This window comes from Rissa tridactyla, chromosome 9 (assembly GCF_028500815.1).
Source record: "Rissa tridactyla isolate bRisTri1 chromosome 9, bRisTri1.patW.cur.20221130, whole genome shotgun sequence".
Lineage (NCBI taxonomy): Eukaryota > Metazoa > Chordata > Aves > Charadriiformes > Laridae > Rissa > Rissa tridactyla.
The window spans coordinates 34,139,913-34,159,433 of NC_071474.1; the positions used below are offsets into that span (position 1 = coordinate 34,139,913).

Below are 19,521 nucleotides of genomic sequence, written 5' to 3' on the forward strand. Positions count from 1 at the left end.
AATTTCCTGCCCAGGGCATCTTCTGCAGTGATGTTGGGCAAACGACTTGACCTTGTGCCTCAGCTCTCCAAACATAAGGATGTTTCCCTGTTAACTCCTCTCTACAAACCCAAGGGCTGTTAAAAGTAGGTCTCGTGACTGTGTGGTACTTGGATGCCATGGTAATGTAATTAGCTGCACAGCAATCTTACTAAAAATGTCCTTCGTGGAGGAGAGGACGGGGTGGGGGACTGGTTTAGAGGATGGATGTTAAAGGGGAGGAAGTTTCCAGACCTGTGGCTTCACCACAACTTGGCTGCGTAACACAGGTCCTTCAGTGCAGATGTGAATCCAGAGGTTCAGAGCACGCTGTTTGTTTACTACACGTGTCCCTGCGAGACATAATGCAGCACAAACTGTTGGAAGCGTTAATAGATTATGTAACAGCTTCCCACCCCCAGCAAGCCTTTTGAAAATTTTATGTGGTATCTTGGGCTAAAAAATCTTTTTGAGCTGATGTATAACTTGCAGTAAACTTGAGGAAAGTATTCCTGTTACCGTCACTTTCCCTTTTTCCTCCCTCTTTCTCTTCCACATTATATATGGATCCAGGAACCTCTGGGTTACTTAATCCAAAGGCAAGAGGCACAGGGTTCTGTGTGGAAATCTGAACGCCTCGGTGCAGGAAAGCTGTGCTGCTGATTAGTTTATCTCTGTTACTTTGCCAAACCCCCAGACTTTGGCAGCCTGGGTCTCTTTTTGCCTTTTTCTCTCCATTAGGTCTTTTTCCTCCCTACCCTCAGGATGACCTCTGCGGCGATGGTTGCCAAATGTTACCCGTATTAAATATGAGGATGTGTATCAGCATCCACAAGGCACACGCTCCCGAGCTGTTAAAGCCCTTTTCTACCGGAGCAGCAGCCTGTGAACTGTCTGAAGCTTTTGGAGTTAACAGTTTAGCTCTGGTTAGCTGGAGGTCATTGTAGAATTGTGTCACCAAATTCTTTTCTCAGCTGTATCCTCGCTACTCCGACGAGGAAGAAATTTTTTTTCCGGTCATTTATGGTTAACCCTACTGTACTTTTATGTAAGAATTTGTTGGTTAAATGGAGACTAACCACAGTAGTAAAAAAGTAAGGTTTCACAGCAATATTCAGAGCATATTTAAAAAATTAGGCAAGATAATGCAGTGATATAATGAAAGGCAAACTTGGATTGGGTGGGATTTTGGTGCATTTCTTTATTCAGAAGTTGTTCTCCTTGATTTGGATTTTCTTGCGTGCTAGGACAAGGCACAGCCAGCCATATTTTCCATCCTGATGAATGAAACAGAGCTCGAGGACTTTAGCTGAGATTGGCTTCCCCGCAAGAAAAATTGCTCTTTGTTGCCTGAATCATAATTTTAAGGCATGAAAACTATTCATCAGGAAAGCAGCATTTTAACTCCTTACATCTTGCAGACTGATCTTTGCAGAGTAAAAAAAAAATCCTCATCTGCTGAAGTTGATCAGAGTTGTAATAAGTCTATAAGGTCACCTTGATTACTGTACATCAACGTGGTCCCGACAGTATGTTCTTGATAAGACAGCCCATTGCTGTGATTTAATCCAAATCTGTTTAATCATATATAATCCACATAATTCAAATATACTCACTAAGGATCCAGTTTTATAGCTGTACTGAGGGGGAGGGAAACCTTGTGTTGTCACAAGTCATGCTGACATCAGTGGGGTTTCTTATTGATGTAGGACTTAATGCTGGCACATGCAATTACAGCAAAATTTGGGGTTTAGCGTATTTGCAATTTGATGTATTCTTAGGAGGCATTCGCTTTGAGGTAAGTGAGTAAATGAACTCTGGGCCATGTCCAACAAAGTCTCTGACTGAGAGTTGTGCCCAGTGGTCATTTCAGGGGAAAAAAAAAAAAGAATAATCTGAAATTATTGTTGTGCAATTAAAAAGATCACAAATGTTTCATTTATATTTTTGTCTTAGAAATTTCACTTTATACAAACTATGTAAAACTATATACGCCTGTGCTTCTCTCAAGGCATTCTTTAATGTTTCAGAAATGTTTCAACAACAAAAAAAAAAATATTTGTCAGCATAAGTAATACACAGATATTATTGCAGTGTTACTGGTTACAATTTTCGTGTTCGAGATGGCAGTATCAGATCACACTCCATTTGCGTAGCCATTCGTTAATGTGATGCACATGCAGCTCTGTGGCCTGATGCCTGAGAGCCCTGAATCTAAAAAACCTGCTCAAACCCATGGGTAACTGCAAACATCTGAGTAATCCTGTTGAAGTCAGTCCATGCATCCGTTAACTCTGCAAACTAATCCTTAAAAAAATTATGAAAAGGGCAAAAAGAAAACAGCATGCTTTCCAAGCCAATGAAACTCCATACGTGCTTGAAGTTAAATACTGGAATAAACAAATAGTGCATGATCTGAAAGACTGAATCCGTACTCGTAACCACAGTTTATCCGTTATCCAGTGAAAGCAGAATATAAGGCGAATTTTTTTCAGCTTGTGTACTGTATCACTTCTGATGCATTTCTGACTTGATTTTTTTTTCTTTGTGGCCATTTTGCAGTTTTCTATGGATTTGTTTTGATTGTAAATAGGCATACACATTAGCTAAAGCCAGATAAGTTCTTCTGGCTGGCTTTGCCAGTAAATCAGTGAGCTATGTAATTGGGTTTGTATAAAATTATGCCTTGTGAACTTGGGAATAAGTAAAACAGAAACAAAAAGTTCATTTTTTAAAAATAGTATTATTTTTGTGCAAAACTTTTTTTATTGACCCCATTCTTCTACTCCCTAGCATGATAATTTTGATCATTCTTTCAATGTTGAACAAAAAGCAAACTACAGAATAAACCCAAGTAAAACTGGTAATAATTTCTGGTTTGGCTTGTAGGTGGAGCTGAATACAATGCCCGCATTTGTGGTTAACTGCAAGCAAAACATTATGAAGATGATGGTATTCAGACACATACCCAAACAATTGGATTCAGACAAATTGGATGCAAGACTTTGACCAGCATGAGAAGAACAGGTGAGAACCCTTGAGAGTGAAGCTGCAATAATAAGTATTCTGGTGGTCAGGAAAAATGTTTCTCCAGTAACACAATAGATCTTCTATTAGAAACTCAAAATACTAATTACAATCTGCCTAAAGACTTGTTATAAATGAAATGGAGATAGAAACATGTTTATATTATGGGGAGGCTTATTTGCAGATAAGCAGGAAACCAGTCACACATCTTCACAAACATAATTTTAGCTGTTTTAATTAGCAGGTTTGCTTTGATTTAATTTAGTTCAGTGATTCCTTCTATCTTTACTGACACATGTGCAAATAAAATGTGCTGACCTGACTTTTGACATCCAGTTTCCTTTTTCATTTCTGTTTTTGTTGTTGTTGATTTCGGCAGTGTTTACGGTGAAATGATGGGGTCAACACTTCCTAACAGCATGGCCAACAGATGTAGCGTGGGGATGACAACCGTACATTTGAGTGGTCTTTTGTTACCCCAGCACTGACTGATTGCTGAGGTGCTGGAAGCCAGGGTGTCAAAGGCCATCAGAAGTCCTAATAGCCTCTCGATCCCAATTCTATTAAGGGCTGGAATGACAAAAAATATGCCTTTTTGTGTAGTTGCGTGTAAAAGTGCAGCAAGCTTTTTTGCTAGAGAATGAGACCCCAGAAAGGTGCCCCATGTGTGCCTTTAGCAACTTATTGTAGTGTGTGCATCAACTTTGGGTGGAAAGGCAAGGTTTAAATGCTGTCAGAATTCATATATTTAATGTTTGGAGATTCGGTGGTTTTATTTAACAGTGAAAGTACTTACTGACAGAATAAAAACACGTAGTCCAGAATAAAAATACCAAATTAATGCACTGACAAAAAAACCCCCCTGTGTTGACTTTGCTGAGCTTTTTGTTGGTTCAAGTGCTTGGAAGCTATTTTTTTCTTCTTTATATCAGAAAATCAATTGCTAATACACCAGGTGTTGTTCTCCCTGCTCTCTCCACCCCTCCCTTTTGCAGTCTCTCACAGCTGTATGATAGGTAATTAAAACAATCACTGAAATGTTTCAAAGCTGTTGTAGCCTTTAGTTGACTTTTAAAATTCGTATTTGAAGAAGAATGGTAAAATTAATTTGTATCTGGCTCGAAAAAGTGCTCTTTACTTGAGCAATGGACTTTACGACATCGCCAACAAAAAGAATGAAATTAATATTATACTTGCCTTTATCTAGGGTTATTCTGTTAACTGTTTTATACTGGAAATTAATTTCAATATCGTACAGATGTCTACAAGTCATGAATGCAGCAGTTCTGGCATGCAGTCAGATAGCTCTCCTACTTCATAATCGTGGTAAAAATAATAATTCAAAAGGAGTAAACTTGCCCGGACAATTAAATGATTCTGCCCCTAGATAATGGAATGATGAAGTTTATATTATTGGGCGGTAAAATATGTAAGATTGAAAAGTGTTATTAAAGAAGTATTATGTGATTATTTTGAAAAGAAAAGTAATTTTACAGGTTCACCTTTCTACTGAGAACAAATCCTTTAGAGATATGAAAAACAGAGACTTCTGGATAGGCATATTTTGAGGTTGAAACGCTCTTCTGTTTTTCTTCCCTGTCTCCATTTTTTGTGTTTCAGTTCCCCGCTTCAGTAGTTGGCTTTAGAAAACTTCTAATTCATTCATTATAGAACGCTTGGTCTATGGGACAGGATTTTATTCTTAAAATAAACTTCCTTGTAATATAGTCTTTCTGATCATCAAAAAAGCACTTCATCTTTACAACTGAATGTGTTACGTCAGTGTAAAGCGGATCCTTTTCTCCCTTTTTGCCCTCCTCCCCTCCTTTGCTGGTTTGTCCCTCGTTGGAGGTTGGTACTTCCCTGGCGTGGGCAGGAGTGGTGGCAGCTGCCACACGCAGAAAAGGCAAGTTCAGGAATTTTCAGTATGATCGGAATTGGTTTGGGCTTCGAAATTACTAATTAAGAAACCAACCATGTAGGATGAAAGGTTTTGCGTATCCCTCATTGGTTTGTGGGGAATCCTTGACTGGTGTGTGTGTCAATGTGCATATAGAGCAAGTACATGTGTATATTTCAAAATCTGACAGATACCAGGGAACAGAGCGCAAACCAAAAATACCAGTACTGACAAATTAAAATAATGACTCTTCCCCATTAATTTTAAAATAAATACCTGTTGCTATTCGTGCAAGTGTTTCCCGCTGATTAAAGGCAACACAATCTCTTCCTCTTTCTTTGCTCCTTTGTGAATGCTTCTAACCACACACGGGTATTGCAAACAAATCTACAAATGTGGATAAAAATAAGACTTAAATACTCATCTGCATCTTTGCATCAACACAACTCAATTTGACAGTATATTTTTGCCAGGTGGAACAAAGAGCAATAAATTAGTTTTGAACATTTATGATCTTGCATTATAAAGACTGCAACAGACTGTGTTCAAAATCAATTGTCAGAGTGATGGGGGATTAATAACTCTGGTACTGTAACCTTTTACGTATCTGCCGACTGGGTAAGGGCACATTTCAAGATCTGCTGCCATATTTCATTATTGCAACTTATATTTGAAAGACCTTTTTGATGCTTAAAAAAAGAAACAGATTAGTTTTTACTAGAGCTGGATGAATAACTCATAATTAATAATTCATTCAGAGAATTTTGCCTTTTATTCTGTGGGAAGAATAAAAAAAATGGTTGTCAAAATTTTTCATGAGCTCTATTGACTAGTTGTTCTTTTTTTTTTTAATCAAAATTAGAAATCAGAATTCAGGGTGTGTTACTTATTTGTGATTGATAAGTCATGTGGTATAGGTTTAATTCCCCAGTTAATTGAGGACAACTACTAGAATAAATTTTATGATTAAATGTTTGAGGAGAGTATGTTTAAAAATCCCTTTCTACATGCATGCAAGCTAAAAATCAGTTTTTGAAAGTGCTGTTGAAAGTAAAAATCCAAGCGCGTGAAAACTGTTGGAAAGAAAATGCAAATGAGGCAGGAACATGTTGAAACCAAGTATGCTACAAGACACAAAAGAGTTTCTGTAGACTTCTACAGTATTTTCCAGCTATAGTTTTCCCTCTTTTATTTCCGCACCCATTTTGAGAGAAGACCACTAAATATTGGGAATAAATATGGGAGCAAGGTAAATGAGAGCTTTATTGAATTTCCCTGGCTCCCCAGCTACTCTATTGTATTTTACCATACTGAAAGGTTTTGTAATAGTAAAACCACATGAAAAGTTGTCATTTTCTGGTTTTCGTTGCCTCTCAGCTGGCAAGGTTACATCCCGCCAATGCGAGATCTACTGGGCTAAGAGGCATCTATGGCTGCTGCTTCATTTTTTTCACGTGTGCACTTTATTTTGGTTTCTTCCTAAATAGAGGTAAAACAGTTAAATATTTCCCAACAAAATACACATATGCAATCTCAAGGGCCGTGCATACCATCGAACTGTCATTTCCTTTGATTAACCTTCACCTGACCTCCCTCCCTAAGGCAGTTTCAGATCCTTTTGTTTCCTCCATTTAAGTATTGCACTCTATCAGGTGAGTACATCTGTCATTCAAGAGCTGGCCATTTTACTAGGGAACTCGGTGGAGATGTAATGGAAAACTCTGTGCAGAATCTGTCACAGATTAAACAACCCAATTGAACGTGCAGAGCTGGCACCACTCGCTGGACGTGTCCTTTAGAAATGAAAAGGAAGAAGAGCTTGCATAGACGCAATTGAAGGTAGCTGAATTTTAAGAGTGTATATTAATTGTTTTGTGAATACTATTAAATATTGAAGATCAAAAAAGGATCATGACTGAGATCAACAGGACTTTTCTGTTGCAGCTTCTTCATGTTGTCAGGAAGTGCCAGTTTGGGGAGAATAAAATTGCTAACAGGAGAGGATCGGAGTTATTGAATCACTGACCTCTTTTACAATGGTAGAGTTTGGAAATTGCCACAGTAGTTGATTTTAGCATCTAGAAACCCAACAGGCTTGTGTTTATTCTCAATTTTTTTTTTAATCTACAGATAGCAAGAAAATGAAAATTAAAAAGGCCAGAAGAAATAAAACATTTCAAAATGATTCATGCCTATCAATTTGAGTCGATCCAAACTGAACTTTTTTGGATGACAGTTTGCAAGAAATATTGATGCTTTATGTCACAGCTTGGGACAATTTTTTAACTCTTTTTTTTTTTTTTTTTTTTTTTAAATCCTGAAAATTCATCTAGGGTGAATAATAAGAAACTGAGATAGTATGAATCCAATCAGATCACACGTTTGACTGACAGCAATGAAAAGCAAAGCCTACATTGAATCCATAGCTTCTGCTTCTGTAATAGAATATTTTTTTGTATGACAATAAGGGCCATGTGTGATGAAGTATCTCTTCACCCCAAAGTAAGCTCGTACAGTGGCTCATGGTGGTTCCTAAGAGCTAAAACTATGCATCTTGATTGTAGGCTTAATTTGACTGTTGAATCGCATATCTTTTCCTGGTAGATTAAAAATGTGCTACCAGAAGGATCCGCATCATATCAATTCTTATGGACGAAGATTAACTCATCCCTTAAGTCAGTCTCTGATGGACTAAATAGGTCAGATTTCCTTAACATTTCATCATCAGGCATATTTTACATATCTTATATGATTTTTGTAGATACTTTTTGCCCTTTCCCAACTTTTCCTTATTTCATTATACAGTTTAAAGTTTAAAGAACAGTCAGAGTATGCAGCACTTCATGACTTCTACTCAACCCCCAAGACTGTAAGACTCTTAGAAAAACAGTAAGTTTTAAAAGAAGAACGAACTGTGCTATAAGATTTCTCTGCAGACGCTGAACGCTGGATCCATTTCTTCTGCAAAGAGTTTATAACCTATTTGTTAAGCTTTTATTCATGCTGGCTTTTTTCCCATTACGGTGGACAAGTTGCATTTGTAACTGATGTGGAAGCCAACATGGTTTCAGACGCAGAGCAGAGGTGTTGGTGAGAACTGCCACGATGATGGCGTTGGTAAATCTGCACCAGCCAGCAGCACTGACATCCTGGTCTGGGTGAACTGGTGTGGTTTGCTCAATTGTCTTTTAGCTAATACCTAGAAAAATACCTAGAAAAAATTGTAAAAATCCCAGTATTGGAGTAAATGTGACCTGTTGCTGTCCCTGTTAAGTTTTTTTTTTTTGCAAATGATTCTCCACAGCAAACATTTTCTGTCAAATCCTCCCCAAAACCAATCTGCTCCCCATGAATGTTCTGTACTGACGGAGAGGTGCTCACCTGGTGTACTGAAGAATTTAAATGGAAGAACAAAAAGAAACTGAAATTGCCTTAGGGATTGAGGTCAGGTGAAGGTTAATCAAAGGAAATGACAGTAAAATGGCATTCGTGGCTCTTGATATATTTTTAATCATTCCCCTCTCTCTCATAAAAGACACAAAAGATGTACAACTTTTAACTGTTGTATTTAGTTAGGGGTGGTTTTTATTTTTGCCTTGATTATTTTAAAATATCCTTTCTTTTAGATTTCTCTCATAGATTTAGCTCCTGAAAACTTGCATTGCAGTGCCTTAAAAATGTGTGTGGGAAATTGAGAATGTGTGTGTGGGGGGAAGAAGAATGCTAAGAAAAGGGAGTAATTTTCCCCAGAATACCTCTCATTTTATCTTCTTCTAATGTGATAGATTTTGAAGGATTTCTAGAAGTCATGAGTGTAGGGAATAAATACTCAGAAATTATTACACAAGTGTCAGGCTAAACGAAGTCCATGAATGCAGCTACTGGAAACAAGAATAGTTTCTTTCAGACTCTGCTAATCTACAAGTAATTAGTCTGATTTTAAGTATAGATGTTTTGTGTATTTTTTTAAAAAAATCTTACAATGATCTTCATGATCACAATGAAATTTCGAAGTCATGTCTTAGTTTGCAGGCTGTCAGTTACAATCTGATTTTGTGTATGTGAAAAGGCCCCATTGAGGGACCTTTATTTTCCAAGTTTGGAGTTGTTGCTTTATGCTAGTCACCTTAGATAACTTTGGTGTAACTACAACAGGAACAGGAGCAACTTTATGTAACTTATAACTGCCTGAGGCAACTTTTAAAAAATGTGAGCAATGCATTTTTTTTTTAATTTTTTTTTTTTTTTTTCAAGTCTGTTTATATAGCTCCCTTCCCCCCATAATGCAGAGAATCCTAAAGGGTATATATTAAACCCAAGCAGCTCTCAGCTGGGGCAACTTGGCTATAGCAAATGTATTCTGCCTGCTCTTTAGATCATATGCTACGAAGGGTTATGCATCGAGTACCTTCATTGATGCAGCTGGGAGCCGAGCTTAGGTGAGACCTTGCGGTGTTAAGTCTTTGGAGAGGAACGGGTGGCTTAAAGAAAACATATTTCTGCAGACCCATGCTCTATTGTCACCGCTGTGAGTTGCAATAAAACAAAGTGATGTTTTATACATATACTTTCTCCACACCTCAGGGAAAAAGAAAGAAAATAATCTGGAAGTCATTTCTTTGTGTGTCATTGTGCTCTTTATGGCCGTGATTGCTACTGGTAATGTGGCACTTTTCTGCCAGATCCCACATAGCAAATGCTGTCACATGGATGCCAGATGGGCTGTTCGCCAGGGAGCCCGAGGAGCAGGGAAAGCCCTGCTCCGCCCCGCAAGTGCAGCCGAGCAAAAGCCTGCCAGGCAGTTATTGAGAAACAGGGAATTGGTCAAATATGGAAAAAATGTATGTGAAGTCACTGGGTGGAGGGTGAGTTGAGTTTGCCTCTCAAAACCCGAGACTCTTCCACTCTGCAGGGAAGGGGAGAGAAACACGGCTGGGAAGGCTGAGCTCCAGTAATCGGAATGTAGAACCGCACAGCAACAAGTGACTGACTCTGGACACGGATAGACGAGTAACTGGAGTATTTTCATATTTACAGGATTTGACTCTGTGATTTTATGATGCTGTAACGATGTCAATGTTATGTTTATGGGGGGAATTTTTCAAAGGTACTCAGCATCAGCCCGAGCAGCTGCCTATCTCACCCGTAACTTCCCTGGCTTGTAAAACTTCTGTATTAGTAGTGGAAATAGAAATAATTTCTGGTGTGTTGTTGGCAAAAGAGGAATAGCTGTTTAAGGAAAAGAAGAGTAAAATATGAGAGAGATCATTTTAAATGAAAACTGAGTATCTGAGTGCAAGACAGCATTAACTGCTGACAACTGGAAAATTATTGGACTGAGAGAATATGATATTTATTTTTTCATAAAAAACAATATGACCTCAGAATTTTTCTGAAGTAAATACTAAAGAATCATAGCCAAATTGTATATCTATTTTAAAGCATCCGATAAAAAATATTTAAATTATTATATACTATTATACACCTGCATACCCAAATTATTCAAATACAGGAAGGAGCATTTTTCTTCCAACCATTCAAACGTAATTAGCAACTTTCTTTCAAGGTTTATTTTTAAAAGCGGCTGAATTTCTTTAGTCTTTCATTTTTCAAAAAAAGCAGAATGGACTGGCAAAAGTACCCAGTCTAAATTACAGAGGAAGAAACTGAGGCTGAAATGAAATCCCCCAAATGTAGTGTCTGAACATATTTCATTGCTGTGCATTTTTCCTGCCTGGGCTGGCAGTCAAAATGACAGGGGCTGGGAATAGATTCAGTCCAGTTTCTGTCTGAGCATCCCAGGGAGCATCCCGTGCCTGTGGGGTGGGAAGACCACTGGGATCCTCATTCCTTCTTCCGCCCATGGATCCCATCTGAGATCAGGGTTGCTTGTGAGGACAAGAGCTTTTCATCTGAATTAAGCTGGATTTATGTTTTGGGGGTTGTCCGTGTTGCAAAATGACCACAGGATAAAACGAGTGTTTACAGTTTCCCCTGTGGGCAGAAAATGGGATTTTGCGTTTGGTCTTTGTTGAAGCTGTGGTGAAGGCAATGAAGTAGCTGAAGACCGGAGGGGAAGCTCTGCTCGGTGTCTCACGGTTTTGCAGGCTGGTTTTTGCATCTTGTACCGGCTTAACAGTGCACCTGCCCTGAGAAGGGGGCGTTCGGAGTGAGAAAGCTCATTTGAGAATCAAAGTAATATGATAAAAAATGCTGGAAGAACTGCAATAACCGATGCTTTAGCATTTCCTTTTGGCCTCTGTTTTTGGAGAGAAACCTTCTATGCAAGTATTCTCAGGTGATGTGTTGGTTTCTGCTGGAATAAATTGGTTGCCTGAGTTTGATCCCCTAGTCTTCTGATAAAAATAACTTTTTTTTTTTTTGTACCTTATTAGTAGCCTTGTTGAGTCCAAACCCTGACAGATCTTTGCTGCATGTGAGGGATCATCGTAGGTCAGTGATGTACTGAGTACAGAGGCTCCCGTGCCCGTGGTGTAGGTGTCCTGCTGATAAACAGAGGGGTTTGTTTCTGGTGCTCTCAAGTTTCCACCTTAATTTTCTACTTTTCCACCAAGACGCAGTGATGCTTAGGAGGAAATTCTTGCTGTCTAATTTTAGACATCCAATTTAGGTTGCTTCTGGCTGTAGCGAAGCACAAGCTCTGCTTGCTGTGGGTCCAGAAGTGTTTCTTCAGTTGCAGAGGCAGCTTCTTGCGTAAGCCTGACTCTGGGGGCGCAGAAGGCTTGGTGAGGAGCGCAGCCCTGCAACGTCTCAACCAAAGCTCTTCCCCTGCCAGGGCTCCCACCGGGCGACTGGGCTCCTAAATCACATCCCCTGTGGGTGCAGGACCAGTCACTCCAGGGTGGGTCATTTTTTTTGGTAAGGGTTTCTGTGATGAATCCTTCGTGTAATCAACATTCTCAAAAAAGGTTTGGAAAAGAAATGAGCCAAACTCCCTGAAAACACTGCTAAGTAGGCAAAGTTTCGTGCTGTCTTTGGGGTGAACTGCAGGTTTCACCAGATGCGAAGTCAGTTGGGAGTGAGCTGTGTGATAACCTGCCAACTGGGTCATTGCTGTTGGATGGAGGCTTCTGCAGGCGCTTTGCACCATTGGTCCTTGCAATACTAGAAACAGTCAGAAGCAGAAAGTAACCAACTCTTGTTAAATTAGGTGAGGTAGACACACTTCCTGAGGTTATTTGTTGTGTCACATGAAGTTAATTTAATGCTTAATACATAACAAAATGGAGGCTAACCTCTTTTGGGAGATTTTAATCTGAAAACGCACTTAGAACAGTTACTGTCTTTCATTCTGCTGCAGAAGGATGGGCATTATCTGGAAGAGGGCATTAAAAATGGGGATGTTTCTTTATGGGGTTAGTTTAGAAATATGAAGCATAGCAAGAGCTGGCTGGAAGGAGATACCTTTGCATTAAGGCATGTTGTCTGTACCAGAATCATCAGAAATTCAGGAGAGTCGTGGCTGCCTGGGCAGCCCTGAGAGGCTTTGGACAATTTGCTGTGGCCACCTGTGGTTATTGGTTTAGAAAATGTGTCACTATTTTACCCTGGCATCTGTTCAAAGTACTAATTCTGTGGATCAGTGTCTTCCAGATGAAGAAAGTGAAATCCTTTTTTGCCCCTGGTGTCTGAGTAAATTGATATCAAATACTCTAATGAAAAGACAACTGTTGTCAGCAGAGGCAAGCAACAAGAAAATCTAGGACAGGAGGTAACTTCATGATGGATTCTACATCCTCAGGGACTTTCCGCGCTCTGAGGATTAATTTTCTATTACATCCACGTGTGGGGCTTTTCTTAAATACACTTCCACTAACAACTTAATACTTTTTTTCAATTACAATATCATAAAACTCTACAACTTTTTGTCATTCTGCCACTTAGAGGCCAACCCTTTCATCACTGTGACCATTGTTGCCACCTTTTACTTTTCCTAAAATGAAGCATCTTCTTGCTGCCCCACTGAAGCCATGCTGTTGAAGAGAAAGGGTACTCTGCAGAGTGCTGTGGATACTGAGGGAAACAATCCCCTTGGGAACTCCACTTCTGCAGTGGTTTGTTAGTGAACCCTCATTTCCATGGTCTCCTTCCATTGGTCTCCCCCAAGTCCACCTTATGGACTTGAGAAGCCTTCACCAGAAGTGCCTCTTCTCATTATTTTAGTTCAGTTGGTTAAGATTATCTTATTATATTTATTTTGTTATCTTTATTTTTACATTATTTATTTTATTATATTTATCTCATCTATAGTAACTCTACGAATGCATTCACACAAAAAAGGGGGGCATTTTTACCTGCCAGAATGTTCACACACTTGACTATGACAGGAGATAGAGCAAGAGTGCGACAGAGCGTTTGCTGCACCAGCCTTGTACTGAACATAAAAACAAATTGTACAGGGTATGACAGCATATGAGCCAATGTTTTATAAATAAGTTGGATCTGGGTAACAATGGGTTACAGCCTATTGTAGGAAAGCGGTCGGTATCTCAAATAATTTGCAGTAGCTCCAATAATTTGGAGTTCTCTGTCCAGAGCTGTAGTAGGTTGGAGAAGGAAAAATAGATAGCATAAGATGCCTGAAAATTACCTGTACACTAAGGAGAGTGTAAAGTGTTTGTGAGGCTGTCTTCACCTTCTGGAAGATGGATGTGTTGCCAGTCACAAGATATCACTTCTGGTAGAACAAGGCTTTAGAGGGCTTCTCCGCCTGGGGACTGACTGAACTGTTTTGATTTTGTTGGCACCAATGAGGAAGAGGTGCATTGATTTTACAAGACAGCTCAGCATTCTTTTACTTGGGAAATACCAGTTGCTGACAAAATAGTAACTTTCTTTTTTTTTTTTAAATTATTTTATCCCAAACTGTGTTTTGAAATCCAGAGCAAGGTGAATTGAGACGTTGTAGCCAAGGTCCGTAGAAGGGGCTGGGCAGGTATGAGGGTGCCACTGGAGAGCTTGCTATTCCTTTGGGTAGAGCAGAGGCTTCTTGTGCAGGCACGGGGCAGAGTGGGGTCGGGAGCTGCCTACCCCAGAGGGGATAATGACAGGTCGACAGCACTATTGGTACCCGCTGGAAAATAAGGCTGCCCAGCTGCTTTCCCACACATTTTCTATCTCCTTTGTGGAGGAAAGTAGGTAAAATCCTTTCTGAGGCAACGTTCGTAAGAAACAGCATCATCATGTGTCAGTGTTCGGAACATAAACTGACCTGAGTTAATCTTTGTTTTCTTCTGCACCTCCATTTTATAAAATAAAATTGGAAGAAAATTATGGTCACAAAACCTGATTTTTGCCTCGGTTTTGGTCTTCAGTACAGAACTACCTGACAATTAATATTTGTGTATACCTTTTGAAATATCTGACCTTTGGGGAGTTGACAGAGCTATAATATTAGCCTTTGTATGCTAGCCTGGCTTTTAAACTCCCTGCCTAGTGGATGTAAGTTCAGTGGATACAGATCTGAAACTTGATTTCCTCAGTATAGCTGCATTAGCATTCAGCTGTGGGTATGTAAGATAATAGTATTAAAAGCAACCTTCCATCCTGTTGTCATGGATGCAGCACAGCCCAATCCTGGTAGCAGTGTACCACCGGTCTTTGTACAATCTCATTTTTATCTACAAATTTTAATTTAATTATACCAGAAATTCTGTAAGCGTATATAATATATGATTTTTATGTTCTGTTTTAAACATTGAAATGTAAGAATTGAGCAGCTCGTGCTCTTTGTCCGGTGCTCGTTTTTTTTGCATTCCAAGTATCTGTCAGTATTAGTTATGAGACTGTGTGAAATAAGTAGCCATGAAAGATGCCTGCTTTTATGACAGAATGAGTGGTTTCATGAATTTTAAAGGAGCACATTTGTATTTTCTGGTCTTGAACTACATGGGCTACTCACAAATATGACAGAAGATAATTGTTTGAGGAATTATGATGCCTTTCAAGATTTTGCAGGATATTACTATTTTCATAATCTTTCATTTATCAGGTTATATGGCTTGATTTATTTATGTATGTAATTTGGAAATTAAAGTACTCCCATTCTGTCAGCATAGGTACATGTTTTCTTCATATAGCTCATACTCCTGTTAGCAAAAATAATGAATGTGCTAATTTTTTTGTCAGTTACTAAAGAAACGTGTCAGAATCGGAGGGTAGTCAGGTATTATTCTGGGCCACGTGAGACAGTATGGAACGGTACGTATTGCTCCGTCAATGCCTTAGGATGGCGGGAGCGCGTATTTCAATATATAGCACTAACTGTGCCACCAGGCAGTGCGTGTACTGCAGTTTGTTAAGATTTAAATGAATGCATTGTTAGCACCGACTTCAGCAGGGATTTTGTGTGAGTGAGTAAAGGCTTCAAGCCTTTAATTGACTACGAAAATCTTTTTAGTTGTGATTAGAGGGACAGATACTCAGCTGGTGAGAACTGATGGTGCTCCATTGAATCAATTTTCATACCCTGTCTGAAGTCAATGGAGCAGTGCTCATTTATAACCTGGTACCTGGCCCGTTATTATAAAAAAAAAATGTTTCAAGTCTGATATTTGAGTGGTATGGTAACCTTTTATCGGGGACCTGCTTGGCTTGATTTAAAAAATTTCATCGAAATCAGCAGTAAAATCCCTGGGCTAATAAATTCAGTGTCATGAGCTATTTTCATTCAGTTGGGAGTTTGAGTGTAGAAACCTATGACTCTGTCCTATTTGCTTGAAAGCATGGTGGTCTACCTGCCATACTTTTGTATTTAGCATATGGTTGTTTTTTTAAAGACTAAACCGAAGCGTCTCTATATCTGCGTGAAGCATCTCTATATCTATGCGAAGCATATTTTAAAGACTAAATGAAGCATCTCTATACCCTATTCTGTTTTATTCATGAAGTATTTGTATTTTTTCTCTTGGTAATTTTATCGCACTTTCCATGCTGTGATAACCGCATAGCAGGATTTTATTTTATGATAAAAAATTCGCAATATCTTTATGTATTAAACTTGTTCCTAACATCTGAATTTTGTTGCTGAAGATGCCTTCAAAATTCCATGCACACCCATAATTAAACCACTCTGAAGGTGCAGTCAGGAAAACCAGGCACCAACATTATGGAGTGAAAATTAAAGAGGCAAAACATCAGAGTGTCTACTGTATGTGCCTGCTGTTAGACACTCAAGCATGGAGAACAGGATACACCTCTATGGATGGATAGCTTTCCTTATTAAAAAAACACAGTAGGATGCACAGTAGGGGAACACACTAAAACAAGGCTTTGTAGTAATTTCCTTGAAAGAAATTTCCCAAGATAGCAACTTGAAAAGCTTTTAATCTTACGACTAGCTATATAGTGAGTTTTACTGTAGGTGGTATAAAAAAGACCATTAGATTACAGCCGATCTGGTAGAGTTGGTCCAAAGACTCTTCCCTTCCAGCCTTTCTTCTCAAGCAAAGGATTAGACTTTCCTCACACCAAAATGAGGGTGGAATAGATCAATGTGGCTTCTGGCATATTTAAGAACTTTAAGTACATGTCTCTCATGTTTGAAATTATGTTAGAAAATAGAAAACCCACCTTCATCATCTGAAATACTTGATCAAACGTGCTGCTTTACGACACTGAACCGATTTGTTATATCAAGGTTTCCTCTACATATCTAAATTTGAAACCACTGTCACTCATATTTTTGAGCTGATATTTTATTTTGGGTCTCTGAACAGTGTCCCTTACTCCTTGGGAGGAACATAAAGTGTTTCTCATGAACTGCTGGAGAAGCATCCTACACGACTTTATGCTACAGCAGCTCAGCATGCTGCAATGTACCAGCAGCCTTCTCACTGGACTTTGCCCGATTCGTCCTGTCTGTTCCACCTGACTATTAAACCTCAAAGTAAAAAAAAATAAAAATATTTAGGGAAATACCTGTGCAAATACGCTGGAAGGCTGTCACGAGTGTTATGGTTACCTGATAACCCTTAAACCAGCGTGCCTGCGGGCTCCGTGCCGCACTCGGTGCCTGTTTATGTGTCAAGGGCCATACTCTGAAATCCTGCAGCTTTTTCTCAACCATACCCTCACCCGTTTTGGTGTCGTGACTACAAGGTGGTGGCCCCAAAATTTTGGTAGAAGGAGCTGGAAGCTGTGGGTGGAGCAGGTGCTGCCCACCCTCTTATCCCACCGGAGCCAGCAGGGACCAGGGACCCAGCACCGCTGTGTGTGAGCATCAGTGGAGAAGTCTTAACATCTTGTACCTATCTTGTGTCAGCCACTGCGAGCTGAGAACAGGGAACGAACATTTCTGATAATGTGTTTCACATTGAAATAATTAAAGAGAATTGTTGCTGGAGGGAAATGTGCCTTTAAAAATTAACCCTGGCATCTCTTCAACAATTTGGCTTATTACAAGAGATTCTTTTTTTTTCCTCTTTTTTTTTTTTTTTTTTTTTTAGTTTTACTAAACTTGATACGCATTTTTCAGCACCTTAGAAAATGTAGAGCCTTTGAAAACTTCCTTGTACGAGTAGTCTATACTTACAAGAGCAGTCCCATCTATTTTGTGCAGAACTACTGGTAGGACTGATGTTTAAAGGATCGGGTCTGAAGTAAATGACACGTTCTGCTATGCCCTGGAGCCTGTGCTAGTTATTATTGTTTGAATCTATCTCTTGATTGCATATATTGCAGTCTTCTATCACACCGGGTGCCAGTTTTGAAATCTGAATGTTGTTCTTCAAATAGCCATCGAGCAGCTTGCTTTTTTATTTCTTCTTGTGGTGAAACGAGTCCTCGGAAATCGAAAGCACAAAGCACTAAAAGTTTAAAAATGTTCTTCTTGATGGATCTACAGTATTTGAAAACAAATGTAAATGGCTATAAAAGAGGTATTATTTATTTTTAAAATTCTAGATATGGCAACAACAATTGTATTCCCATTTTTGGGATCAGTGGAAAGTTAAATATATAACCAGATACTGGTGTTCAGGAAGTTTGGTTATAGCAGTTATTTATCAGTTCAAGAATTGTGCAACTTTTTATTGGGGTGAACTCCAGTATTTTCAGTTCTCCATTTGATCAAAATTTGTTAGTCTAGGGATAGGAAATTTTGAGTTTCTCCTGGTTTGTTTGATCCTTTTCTAACTAATCTTAAGCTGCATTTAAAGAGTGTAAAAGGGCATATGAGGTGGCAGGAGTGGGTGCCTGATGCTTTTCATCTGTTTGATGTTGCTTGAACTGCCTCGGACTGTGTGTGTTTAAAAGGCTCTCTTCCTCCTGCGCGCCTGCCACTCAACGGGAGGAATTTGAGAGCATTATTCCAGCCATGATGGCTTGGAACTCTGCGATTCTCCAGCCTGAGGAGTGGCAGAGGTGCTGCTAAGGCATTTCTCTCTTTCAATTCTGCAACTAAGAAAATAGACATGCAGATTTTCCGTCAGATGCTGAGAAGTGATTTAGCGGGTTTTTTTGTGTTTCGTGTTTTGTTGTTGTTGTTTTTGTTTTTTTTTTAATAATGTCTGACCTCAAGGGAGGAAAACGCAGTAAAATATACAGCAGCAAGCACATACTTTTAATTTGTATTCTGCAGTTCTCAGTTTGCAGGGTGGGTTCCTGGTTGACACGATCTGCATCCGTCAGTACACCCCCATTTGGTGTAATGCTGGTTTACACCAGTGGAGAATTTGATTGCAGAAGCCAAACCCTTCTTGCTTCCTTAGTCAAGGGGAAGAGGTTCAGCCCCGTATTTCCTCTTCCACTGAACTTTTAACAATTTGGTGTCCTTGGGCACAATCCTTCAAGATTCTGGGTGCTCCCATGGGCGCTTAAATCAGGATAGCAGATGGCTTGTGATGCTTCTTAGAACTGGGTCTTCATTAGCTAAAAGTTAAAACATAAAATACTTTAAAAACACTTCTCAAAAACATTTTTCTTGGCTTGGGAAGGATTTTTACGCTTTTTGTAAAAACAGTAACTGAAGAAATATCTGTTAGTTGCTGTGACATTTGCTATAAACCTAGCTGTACACAACGTTGCTGGTACGTTCTTTCTGGCTATTAAAGGCTCATTAAAAAAATTAAAGTCTCCACAACTTACAATATTTTCCATTGAAATAGCATGTTAACACATTTCTTTAATCAGTGTGTAACTGTCAAGGGAAAGAACAATTCATCTAGTATATGCATACATTAGAAAAAAAAATTATCAGATTTAATTTTATTTGTTTTATATTCAGGGCTTTTTTGAAGGAATTCCTGCAGGGAAATGGTTAATCTATTTTTAACTAAAGCTTACTTTTGTAATCTATCCAGTGCTTAGAGTTCTGTCATTGATCTATGATTTATGTGATTTAAACCACCTCTTGGCTGTAACATTGGTTTCTATCCAAGATGCTGAGCTGAATACTAATTACGAGATCAAATTTATGCTGTTGGGCTAAGCAGCTGAAGGAGCTTTCCAGGCAGGACTCCCTTAAACCATGCCACTGTTGAGCATTAGTGAACTATTTGGGGGGGGCGGCGGGGGGGGAGGGGGAAAAATGCTGGAAAAGAGAAAAAATATTGCAG

General features: G+C 39.1%; 1 long non-coding RNA gene across 1 annotated transcript in view; it reads left to right on the top strand.

Moving 5' to 3' along the window:
• Nucleotides 1-19,521, top strand: part of LOC128914934 (uncharacterized) — a 52,354-nt gene that overhangs the window by 22,387 nt on the left and 10,446 nt on the right. Inside the window, exon 2 of the long non-coding RNA XR_008468469.1 lies at nucleotides 2,908-3,045. This is a non-coding gene — a long non-coding RNA (uncharacterized LOC128914934). The remainder of the gene's footprint in view (nucleotides 1-2,907; nucleotides 3,046-19,521) is intronic.